Source organism: Phyllobates terribilis, unplaced genomic scaffold (assembly GCF_046119375.1).
Source record: "Phyllobates terribilis strain yellow unplaced genomic scaffold, ASM4611937v1 Scaffold_17__1_contigs__length_24005725, whole genome shotgun sequence".
Lineage (NCBI taxonomy): Eukaryota > Metazoa > Chordata > Amphibia > Anura > Dendrobatidae > Phyllobates > Phyllobates terribilis.
The window spans coordinates 21,192,600-21,204,684 of NW_027362777.1; the positions used below are offsets into that span (position 1 = coordinate 21,192,600).

The 12,085-nt window shown below is 42.6% G+C and overlaps 2 protein-coding genes across 3 annotated transcripts in view; one reads left to right on the forward strand and one right to left on the reverse strand.

The window, feature by feature from the left end:
• Positions 1-12,085, reverse strand: part of LOC141176136 (uncharacterized) — a 534,162-nt gene that overhangs the window by 491,530 nt on the left and 30,547 nt on the right. The gene's annotated exons all lie outside the window — the stretch shown is intronic.
• Positions 1-12,085, forward strand: part of LOC141176132 (uncharacterized) — a 725,229-nt gene that overhangs the window by 386,767 nt on the left and 326,377 nt on the right. The window lies entirely within an intron of this gene.

The window sequence follows — 12,085 nt, forward strand, 5'->3', positions numbered from 1 at the left end:
GAGCGGAGCCACGCATGTACGGAGCGGAGCCACGCGTGTACGAGGCGTACGGAGCGGAGCCGCGCATGTACGAGGTGTACGGAGCGGAGCCGCACGTGTACGAGGTGTACGGAGCGGAGCCGCGCCTGTACTAGGTGTACGGAGAGAAGCCGCGCGTGTACGAGGCGTACGGAGAGGAGCTGCGCGTGTGTACCAGGTGTACAGAGCGGAGCAGCGTGTGTACGGAGCGGAGCCGCATGTGTACGAGGTGTACGGAGCGGAGGTTTTATTTGATAATCTCGTCCTCCCATTTGGATTCTCCAATGCACCATGAGGATTTCACAACTCTCTGAATGATATTTCTCTGATTACATTGGGAGATTTCTTGTGATTTATCTTGATGATAAATCTTCTCTCCTGATTTGGATTCTCACCAGGAACATGTCCGTGTTGTATTAGAAAGGTTGAGGGAGAATTCTTTCTTTGTTACAATTGAGAAATGTTTTTTTTTCTGTTCAGGAAGTTTCATTCCCGGGGTTAATTTTATCGGCTGATGGGTTTACGATGGATCCTGGGAAGGTGAAAGCCATAATAGATTGGGTCCAACCTCCTGACCTGAAAGTGTTGCAACATTTTGTAGGATTCGCCAACTATTATAGGAAATTCTTTAGGTTTCTTTTCTCAGATTACTGACCTCACACATAAGGGGGCAGATCTTAAGGTTTGGCCACCGGATGCTATGAGGGCTTTTGAGAAATTGAAGGAGTGTTTGTCTGCTCCTGTTCTAATCCAACCCCATCTCCAAGAACCATTCATTGTGGAGGTGGATGTTTCGGAGGTCGGGGTAGGGGCCTTTTTATGTCAGTGTTCCAAGACTCTGGCCAATTTGCGGCCATGTGTTTTTTTATCAAGAAAATTTTCATCTGCTGAAATAAATTCTGCTGTTGGGAATTGTGAGTTACTCACTGTTAAATTAGCCTTTAAGGTTTGAAGACATTTTCTGGAGGGAGAAGTTCATGAAATCACTGTGGTCACTGACCAGAAGAATTTAGCGTATATTGAATCAGCTAAATGGCTAACTCCTAGACAGGCCAGAGGGTGCTTTTTTTTCTCTAGATTCAATTTCTCTATCACTTTCCAAGCAGTTTTAGTTCTGTTTCTCCTCCAAAACCTCCATTCTCCCTGAGGGCATTGTGGTTTCTGTGATATCCTTGGAGGTTGAAGCTGAGATCCGTAAAGTCCAATCGTTTGCTCCTTTCGCCACGCCTAGGCCCGAATTATTTGTAGTTGTATACCTAAGATTGCGTCTGTTTCAGGAGTTTCATGATTTAATCATGAGTGGTCATCCGTGGTTGACAGCTATGCAGAAAGCTATTACTAGGCTTTTTTGGTGGCCATCTATGAATAATTATATTAAAGATTTTGTATCTGCTTGTGTAGCTTGCGCACACACTAAAGTCTGTCATAACAGTCTGGTTGGAGTATTGGCTCCATTGCAATTCCAGAAAGACAGTGAACTCATCTGTCCATGGATTTCATCACGGATTTGCCTCTGTCTGGTGGGAAGACTGTCTTTGGGTGGTTGTTGACTGATTCAGTAAACGGGCTCATTTTGTTCCTTTGTCAGAGATATTCTCCATGTTTTTTATTTCTCATAAAATAAGGCTACATGGGATCCCTCTTAACATTGTGTTTGATAGGGGAGTGCAATTTGTCTCCAAATTCTGCAGAGCTTTTTGTAATAAACTGGGAATTCATTTATTTTCCTGTGCCTACCACCCTGAAAACAATGGTCAGACAGAAAGAACTAATCAATCTCAAATTTTAAGGTGTTTTGTTGCAGCTCAGTGTTTTGTTGCGACTTCATTCTTACTTCTTGCTGAGTTTGTCTTTAAGGCCACCGCCCCACTATTAGTATTTGGTCAGTATTTTTTCTCAGGAGTGGGAGCCAAAACCAGGAGTGGGTGATAAATGCAGAATTGGTGACTTGTTTCTATTATACCTTTTCTCTGATTGTTCCTCACCTGGCTTTGGCTCCCACTCCCGAGGAAAAATACTGACCAAATACTGACAGTGAAGCCATGGCCTAACAGTTGGATCAGTCAGTCTGCTGGAACCTTGCCGTTTTATTGTAATTATGGTGATCATCCCCATTTTTTTTTAATTTTCCTTCCTTTTCCTGTTTGCCCGAATGGCCATTTCTCCACCCATAATAAGTGCTCCCTAGTCCTTAGTATCGTCTTTGGAAGGAATAAGTCAGCTAAAGATAGTCATCATCATGTTCTCCAGAGACCCCCGAGCATCCCCAAGGAATAATCGTAAATCATCGGCAAACAGTGCCACCTTCTCTTCCTTGGTCCCATATTTAAATCCATTTATCTCAGACATTTTACTAATTACTGCCACAAGAGGTTCAGTTGCTATTGAAAACAATAAGAGAGACAGGGGGCATCCTTGTCTTGTACCTCTGTGCAACAAAAATCGATTAGCCATAGAGACATTCACTCTTATTTTGGCCTTTGAGTCCGAATAAAGCAATTGCACCCATTATATAAATTTGTCACCAAAGCCCATCTGCCGCACTGTAGCTCACAAATATTGTCATTCTACACTGTCAAAGGCCTTAGCTGGGACCAAAGACAGGATCACCCTATGACCAATATTATCAGCCCTTGATTGTATATTAATATAAAGCCTTCTGAGATCGCTGTGGACTTATTTGACATAAACCCAGACTGATCGGGGTGTATTATTGAAATTACTTTTGAAAGTCTGTTAGCAAGAAGTTTGATGTCTACTGTTAAAAGAGAGATGAGTCTATAAGATACCGGCAAGCTGGGGGTCTTTGCCTTGTTTAGGTAACACTGTAATTATGGCTTCGTGCATGGATGTGGCAATGATCCCCCTTCGAATTGTATACCTCCAATAATACTGGTAGTAATACTTCCTTATATCTCTTATCTACTTCCACTGGAAGACCATCCATTCCCGATGCTTTATCGTTGGTCATTGAGCTCAGTGCACATTCTAGCTCTTCTACATCAAAGCGATTCATTTAAGAGTCTTAAGGAAAGGACGGGGAGCTGAGCTTTATCTAGGAAGGTCTGGGTATGTTCTTCTGAGGGTTGAAACTGAGAAGTATACAGCTTTGCATAGTATTCTTCTAACACTTTCAGTGTGTCCACTGTGGACTCTACCACATTACCCTCCCTAGTCTGCAGACTGGATATAAAGGAGGAGTCCCTCTGGGTGGCAGCTGTCACAGATATAAGTGACCTGCTTTATCTCCCTCTTCACAATAGTGCATCTTGGGAAACATCTTCTTCCTTCCTGCAGCTGCAATGTTCCCTGATTCAGCAGGTCCTGAGCTGCTTTCAGCCTGTTTCGCGCAGCCGGCGTTGGATCTGTAATGATCGCACTCTCTGCATCGCCCAATTCCTGAAACACCAATGGATCCTGCTGCTTAGTCCGAGATTCAGCTGCTGAGATTTTGTTCTAAATATTCCTCTAAGGTCGGCCTTCATGGCTTTTCATACATATGAAATAGAAGTTGTATTTTTAATAACACAAGATTCTCCTTTAGTTCCCCTTCAATTTTCCCCTCAAGATCCATAACTTGCAACTAAAAGGGGTTAATTTCCCTGTGGGTCTGTACTGCATTGGGGGATTAAGCTTAGGGAGACACAGAGGAGAATGATGGGATAGCTCTCTGGGCAGGAGCTGATGTCAGATATAAGACCCGGCATCCGTTCATTTCCAAGAGACAAATCCGTTCTCCACAAAGAGGAGAATGTGGACGAGAAGCAGGAGTATTGGTATATATTAGGAGGACGGGCTCTCCAAAGATCAATTACGACTGTCTCCTTAAAGGGGTGGTGCCACCATAGAACATATAGGTAATACTGTGGACATCATGTAAAGAAATGCTTTTGTAAATTAAACCTATTATAAATGATGCCACATTCAAAATATATGTCCCTCTGATGGTCAGTATGGCGCCCCCTAGGCGATAGCATTACTGGTATCTATATCCATCCTTATAGCCCTCTCTATAGGCCGAGCATGCATGGTGCCCTCTCCCATGCAGGTTGGATCCCTCCACCCGTCAGCCTGCCAGATCTCATCCAGCTGATTAACAGCCGCTGTGAAGTCCCTGCGCTGCTGGAAGTCCCTGCGCTGCTGGAAGTCCCTGCGCTGCTGGAAGTCCCTGTGCTGCTGGAAGTCCCTGCGCCTCTGCTGTCCTCACTCAGGTGTTTTCTATCGATGGCGGCAGCTGGAAAACAGCTGAGTGTTGGCGCTGATCCTGATAATACATAGAGGAACGCACAGACCTAGGACATTACATGTTAGGCTATGGGTTGAACTAGATGGACTTAGTCTTCCTTCAACCTTAGAAACCATGTTACTATTGTCCTCCCACAGACATACAGGACAGGTCACCAGCAATTCTGGCTCCAGCACAGCGATGTCTCAGCTCTTCCCTGCAGTCAATGAGTGAGGTGAATATTGATAAGCCACATGTAAAGCCAGAGCCGGGCAAAGTGCAGAATGTGAACACAGGCAGAGGACAACACCTTTCTCAGGGACACAGATAACAATAGGAAACAACTTTACATCTACGTCCCCTAAACCGGTTCATTCAGTAATAGTGACCGCAGACACGGGATTACAATATCTGTGAGTGCAATACAGAGAACGAGTATACGAGGAGTCCTATATACCATTTATGAAGACGGAATCCATATCACCTAATCAATCATATAGTGAGTTTCATTCAAATAGCGTTTACTGTCATTTGCCTGTGGATGAAGAAAGCAATAATTCTGAAGACACTTCCTCAGATCCTGATAAGAAAATAAAGGACGAAATCCTTAAATTTGTATCAAAAAGTCCCAGTGAATACACCGATGTCTCATCTTATGCAAAACACGTACTAGATAACCAGACCGCACGTGTACTTTATATTTTATTCTTTAGGATTCTTTATTCTCCCTCCCCCCTTTCCCCTATTTTCTTTAGGCTTTTAGTATGGTATATACAGGTGCATCTCACTAAATTAGAATATCATCAAAAAGTTAATTTATTTCAGTTCTTCAAAAAAGTGAAACTCATATATTATATAGAGTCATTACACACAGAGGGATCTATTATATAGAGTCATTACACACAGAGGGATCTATTATATAGAGTCATTACACACAGAGGGATCTATTATATACAGTCATAACACACAGAGGGATCTATTATATAGAGTCATTACACACAGGGATCTATTATATAGAGTCATTACACACTGAGGGATCTATTATATAGAGTCATTACACACAGAGGGATCTATTATATAGAGTCATTACACACAGAGGGATCTATTATATAGAGACATTACACACAGAGTGATCTATTATATAGAGTCATTACACACAGAGGGATCTATTATATAGAGTCATTACACACAGAGGGATCTATTATATAGAGTCATTACACACAGAGGGATCTATTATATAGAGTCATTACACACAGAGGGATCTATTATATAGAGTCATTACACACAGAGGGATCTATTATATAGAGTCATTACACACAGAGGGATCTATTATATAGAGTCATTACACACAGAGGGATCTATTAGATAGACTCATTACACACAGAGGGATCTATTATATAGAGTCATTACACACAGAGGGATCTATTATATAGAGTCATTACACACAGAGGGATCTATTATATAGTCATTACACACAGAGGGATCTATTATATAGAGTCATTACACACAGAGGGATCTATTATATAGAGTCATTACACACAGAGGGATCTATTATATAGAGTCATTACAGACAGAGGGATCTATTTCAAGTGTTTATTTCTGTTAATGTTGATGATTATGGCTTACAGCCAATGAAAACACTAAAGTCATTATCTCAGTAAATTAGAATAATTTATAACAACCGCTTGAAAAATGTTTTTTAAAATCCAAAATGTTGTCCTACTGAAATGTATGTTCAGTAAATGCCCTCAATACTTGGTCGGGGCTCCTTTTCCATCAATTACTGCATCAATGCGGCAATGTGGCATGGAGGGATCAGCCTGTGGCACTGCTGAGGTGTTATGGAAGCCCAGGTGGCTTTGATAACAGCTCCTCTGCATTGTTGGGTCTGGTGTCTCTCATCTTCCTCTTGACAATACCCCATATATTCTCTATAATAGATTCTCTATGGGGTTAAGGTCAGGCGAGTTTGCTGGCCCATCAAGCACAGTGATACTGTTGTTTTTAAACCAGGTATTGGTACTTTTGACAGTGTGGACAGGTGCCAAGTCCTGCTGGAGAATGACATTTCCATCTCCAAAAACCTTGTCGGAAGCATAAATTAGGAGCTTTTCTATATAGTATATAAACACCGCCATAGGTCACAGGCACCTATATAAACATTGCCATAGGTAACAGGCACCTACACACGTTGTCAAAATTGTTGGTACCCCTCGTTTAATGAAAGAAAAACCCACAATGGTCACAGAAATAACTTGAATCTGACAAAAGTAATAATACATTAAAAATCTTTGAAAATGAACAAATGGAAGTCAGACATTGCTTTTCTGATTCCACAGAATTAAAAAAAAAATTTAAACTCATGAAATAGGCCTGGACAGGAATGATGGTACTCCTGAAAATAATGTGACAAAAGGGACATGTTAAATCAAGTTGTGTCCACTAATTAGCATCACAGGTGTCTACAATCTTGTAATCAGTCAGTGGGCCTGTATATAGGGCTACAGATACTCACTGTGCTGTTTGGTGACATGGTGTGTACCACACTCAACATGGACCAGAGGAAGCAAAGGAAAGAGTTGTCTCAGGAGATTAGAAAGAAAATTATAGACAAGCCTGTTAAAGATAAACATTATCAGACCATCTCCAAGCAGCTTGATGTTTCTGTGACTACAGTTGCACATATTATTCAGAAATTTAAGATCCATGGGACTGTAGCCAACCTCCCTGGACGTGGCCGCAGGAGGAAAACTGATGACAAATCAAAGAGATGGATAATAGGAATGGTAAAAAAAAAAACAGGATAACTTCTAAAGAGATTAAAGGTGAACTTCAAGCTCAAGGAACATCAGTGTCAGATCGCCCCATCGGTCGTTGTTTTATCCAAAGTGGACTTCATGGGAGACGACCAAGGAGAACACCATTGTTGAAAAAAAAATCATAAAAAAGCCAGACTGGAATTTGCCAAACTACATGTAGACAAGTCACAAAGCTTTTGGGAGAATGTCCTACGGACAGATGAGACAAAAATGGAACTTTCTGGCAAGGCATATCAGCTCTATGTTCACAGACCGAAAAATTAGGCATATCAAGAAAAGAACACTCCCTACTGTGAAACATAGTTGAGGCTCGATTATGGGGCTGCTTTGCTGCATCTGGCACAGGGTGTCTTGAATCTGTGCAGGGTACAATGAAATCTCAAGACTATCAAGGGATTCTATATAGAAATGTGCTGCCCAGTGTCAGAAAGCTTGGTCTCAGTCGCAGGTCATCGGTCTTGCAACAGGATAATGACCAAAAACACACAGCTAAAAACACCCAAGAATGGCTAAGAGGAAAACATTGGACTATTCTGAAGTGGCCTTCTATGAGCCCTGACCTAAATCCTATTGAGCATCTTTGGAGAGAGCTGAAATATGCCGTCTGGAAAAGGCGACCTTCAAACACGAGACAACTGGAGAGGTTTGCTCATGAGGAGTGGGCCAAAATACCTGTCGAGAGGTGCAGAAGTCTCCTTGACAGTTACAGGAATCGTTTGATTGCGGTGATTTGTTCAACAAAATATTAAGTTAAGAGTACCATCATTTCTGTCCAGGCCTATTCCATCAGTTACATTTTTTTTTAAATTGTGTGGAAGCAGGGTTGACAAGCAATGTCTGACTTTCATTTGTTAATTTTCATAGATTTTTAATTTATTATTACTTTTGTCAGATTCAAGTTATTTCTGTGACAATTGTGGGATTTTCTTTCATTAAACAAGAGGTACCAACAATTTTGACCATATGTGTATATAAACACCGCCATAGGTAACAGGCACCTATATAAACACTGCCATAGGTAACAGGCACTGTCAGGGATCAACCGCAGGGACGACAACGGGGAGATCACGCAATATCTCACCGTGCCGTCACGCTATCAGTGTTTCGTCCGGAATCGCGAGCACACAATCCAAACTACTCACTCCTTGGGCATTAGCAAGCACACAGAAAGCGTATGGCGTCACACCGCCGAATTCCAGCTCCAGAATTATGGGTGTACGCCCCGCACGGTTGCTGCTGGCTGCATGATAGACTGATTATTAACATCAAAATCACACAAAAATCATCAATGGAAATCAAATTTATTAATCAATGGAGGCCTGGATTTGGAGTCACCCCCAAACTTAAAGTGGAAAAACACACTACAGGCTGATCCAACTTTGATGTTATGTCCTTAAAACAAGTCAAAATGAAGCTCAGTATTGTGTGTGGCCTCCATGTGCCTGTATGACCTCCCTACAACACCTGGGCATGCTCCTGATGAGGTTGCGGATGGTCTCCTGTGGGATCACCTCCCAGACCTGGACTAAAGCATCCGCTAACTCCTGGACAGTCTGTGGTGCAACGTGACGTTGGTGGATGGAGCAAGACATGATGTCCCAGATGTGCTCAATTGGATTCAGGTCTGGGGAACGGGCGGGCCAGTCCATAGCTTCAATGACTTCATCTTGCAGGAACTGCTGACACACTCCAGCCACATGAGGTCTGGCATTGTCCTCCATTAAGAGGAACGCAGGGGCAACCGCACCAGCATATGGTCTCACAAGGGGTCTGAGGATCTCATCTCGGTACCAAATGGCAGTCAGGCTACCTCTGGTGAGCACATGGAGGGCTGTGTGGCCCTCCAAAGAAATGCCACCTCTCACCATTACTGACCCACTGCCAAACCGGTCATGCTGAAGGATGTTGCAAGCAGATCGCTCTCCACGGCGTCTCCAGACTCTGTCACATGTGCTCAGTGTGAACCTGCTTTCATCTGCGAAGAGCACAGGGCACCAGTGGCGACTTTGCCAATCCTGGTGTTCTGTGGCAAATGCCAAGCGTCCTGCACGGTGTTGGGCTGTGAGCACAACCCCCATCTGTGGACGTCAGGCCCTCATGCCACCTTCATGGAGTCGGTTTCTAACTGTTTGTGCAGACACATGCACATTTGTGGCCTGCTGGAGGTCATTGTGGCATGCTGGAGGGCTCTGGCAGTGCTCCTTCTGTTCCTCTTTGCACAAAGGCGGAGGTAGCAATCCTGCTGCTGGGCTGTTGCCCTCCTATGGCTCCCTCCACATCTCCTGGTGTACTGGCCTGTCTCCTGGTAGTGCCTCCAGCCTCTGGACACTACGCTGACAGACACAGCAAACCTTCTAGCCACAGCTCGCATTGATGTGCCATCCTGGATGAGCTGCACTACCTGAGCAACTTCTTTGGGTTGTAGAGTCCGTCTCAAGCTACCACGAGTGTGAAAGCACAACCAACATTCAAAAGTGACCAAAACATCAGCCAGAAAGCATCGGTACTGAGATGTGGTCTGTGTTCCCCACCAGCAGTACCACTCCTTTATTGAGGATGTCTTGATAATTGCCAATAATTTACATCTATCGTCTATTCCATTTGCACATCAGCATGTGAAATTGATTGTCAATCAGTGTTGCTTCCTAAGTGGACAGTTTGATTTCACAGAAGTTTGATTTACTTGGAGTTATATTCTGTTGTTTAAGTGTTCCCTTTATTTTTTTGAGCAGTGTATAATGCAGGCCTGGACGGACGCCTGCGTTTTGGTAGCGTATATGGCTTTGGGGGAGGGAACAATTACAGGACAAAAGAAACAGAACAATGCGACGATTCAATATAGGTGGAGGAGGGGCTCCTCAGCTTGATTTGAGCATTATCGAACACGACCAGGTGTTTATAATCCTTTTACTCCCCTGGCAATGAGTGCTCTTGTATTGTCCATGTGTTCTCTTATACCTAAGGGGAGATATGTCCACACGCCCCCTTTGGTGACATCATGTGGGCCGGTCTCCAGCCTGTACATTTTTATTAAAAATGCTAACTTCTGCAATAACTCATCGCTCGTTGATCCCAGAAGCCCAAAAGTGATATCATATTTTCTATTATGATTTTACATTCATTTACAGACTACACATCGCATAGCTGCAGTCTGCTATTCTGGTGTTTTTGCGCTGCATCTCCCTGATTTTGCTTACAGCCATGGAAAACTATGGATACATTCCTGGGCTGTTGCTATCACTAAAAATATGGGTCCCGCTAGAATTATGGAACATACAATATTTCATATCGGAGACAAAGTGGCTGGAGGTTTCTTTTTTAAGTTCGGGGAAAGCAAACCTTCCCCATCACACACAAATTACTGTGATCTTGACACTAATTGCATCCTAAGTAGCTTGGTGGCACCTCTTGGCTGCCAGTTGTTTGTATAAGCTATTTTGGCTGTGGGTGATAATTTGCAGGAATACATTGTAGATTGTCATCTCTGAACTGTATTAATTGGGGCTTTTGTGCTGAGAAAAAGGGGAATAAGGGAGGGGGGTGAACATCTATGTCAGGCAAATATGGAAGAACATTTTCCTGACAATATTTCCCTGACAGGCACCTATATAAACACCCCCATAGGTAACAGGCACCATCTCTGATGAAGGCGGTCGTAACCGCTGAAACGCGTAAGAACTGTACTCACTCCGGAATTCATTGCCTGAGTGATTCATTGCCTGAGTGATGTCACTTACCTGCAAAGGCAGCAGCCTGTTGGAATCACTGTGCAATATACGGTGGCCAGACGGCACCGCATTCATATCGCTCAGCTCCTTCTCCACCACGTGGATTGTAGATACATACACCACACGAGTGCACCTAAGATTGGGACACACAATCCAGTACCCGGCACAACGGGATGTACTTTTTCTGGCATTTTGCCAGGATCTTGATTGAGCATAGTGCAACACTCTGCAGGATATTTCCCAGGATCTCTATTGAGCAGCATGGAACGCTCTGCAGGGCAGTTAATTTAGGAGCGAACAAAAGGATCATCATACGGATATATCCATAATTTTCATATGGCACAGATCATTAGTGCCAGAAGATAACAGAAGGTAGGAAACACTGTTTTTGGAACCTTTACCTATATATTATATTGGTTTATATTCATATGAAATACTGCAATTATTTCTATATTTTTCAGTTTTGCATTTACTTCTTACCGCATCTCTAACTTTTTACATTGAAATCACAGATATATTCCTTTAATAATTTGTATTCCCACTTATCAGTTTTTAATTAATCCTTGGATCAACCCCTCCCCCCTTTTTTATTTATCCCTTTTTTATCTATATTTATGAACTAATTCATTGAGATTTTAACATGATTAATAATATTCCAGGATCCACAAATGACAGATGATCTCGTTTATCAATTATTTATTTTAAAATTGTTTTTTCAATGAGCAGTTATTCATTTATTTTTGAGATATTTAGCGCGTTTTTCACAATTCATATATACAAAGAGCTCATATTCGATTGGCAGCATATGCAACACATTTTTTTGGTATCATTGGATATATTTTAAGTATAGATTAAAGATTAGCACGTAGCCCTTCACTTAGTATAGCTTGTCGCAAAGATGTGACAATAATCTATTCCTAACAGCTCAGTACACATGAAATGCTTTCCAATACACATTGTAAGCGTTTGATCCATTCTCCTTCGTTTAATACATCTTATTATATGATGAAGCTCACCCATTTTCCCTTCATCTCTTGCTTTCTCACATCCACCATCCTGTTTCACCGGACAGCCTTCTTTGTGCTGCTGCTTGCCTCTGACCCGGAGCGCTTGTCGACCGGAATCCTCTGGTGCGGCTTGGGAGATCAGCCGACGTTCCTGAGTGTTATACTATTCATCTTAATTAAACCGAAGTGTAATGTATCTGCCCCCCCCCCCTCCTTTTATAGCGACAAAGCTACAAATGTATATATAGCCACACACACATATATACCTCTTACATAGTCTCCTTTATT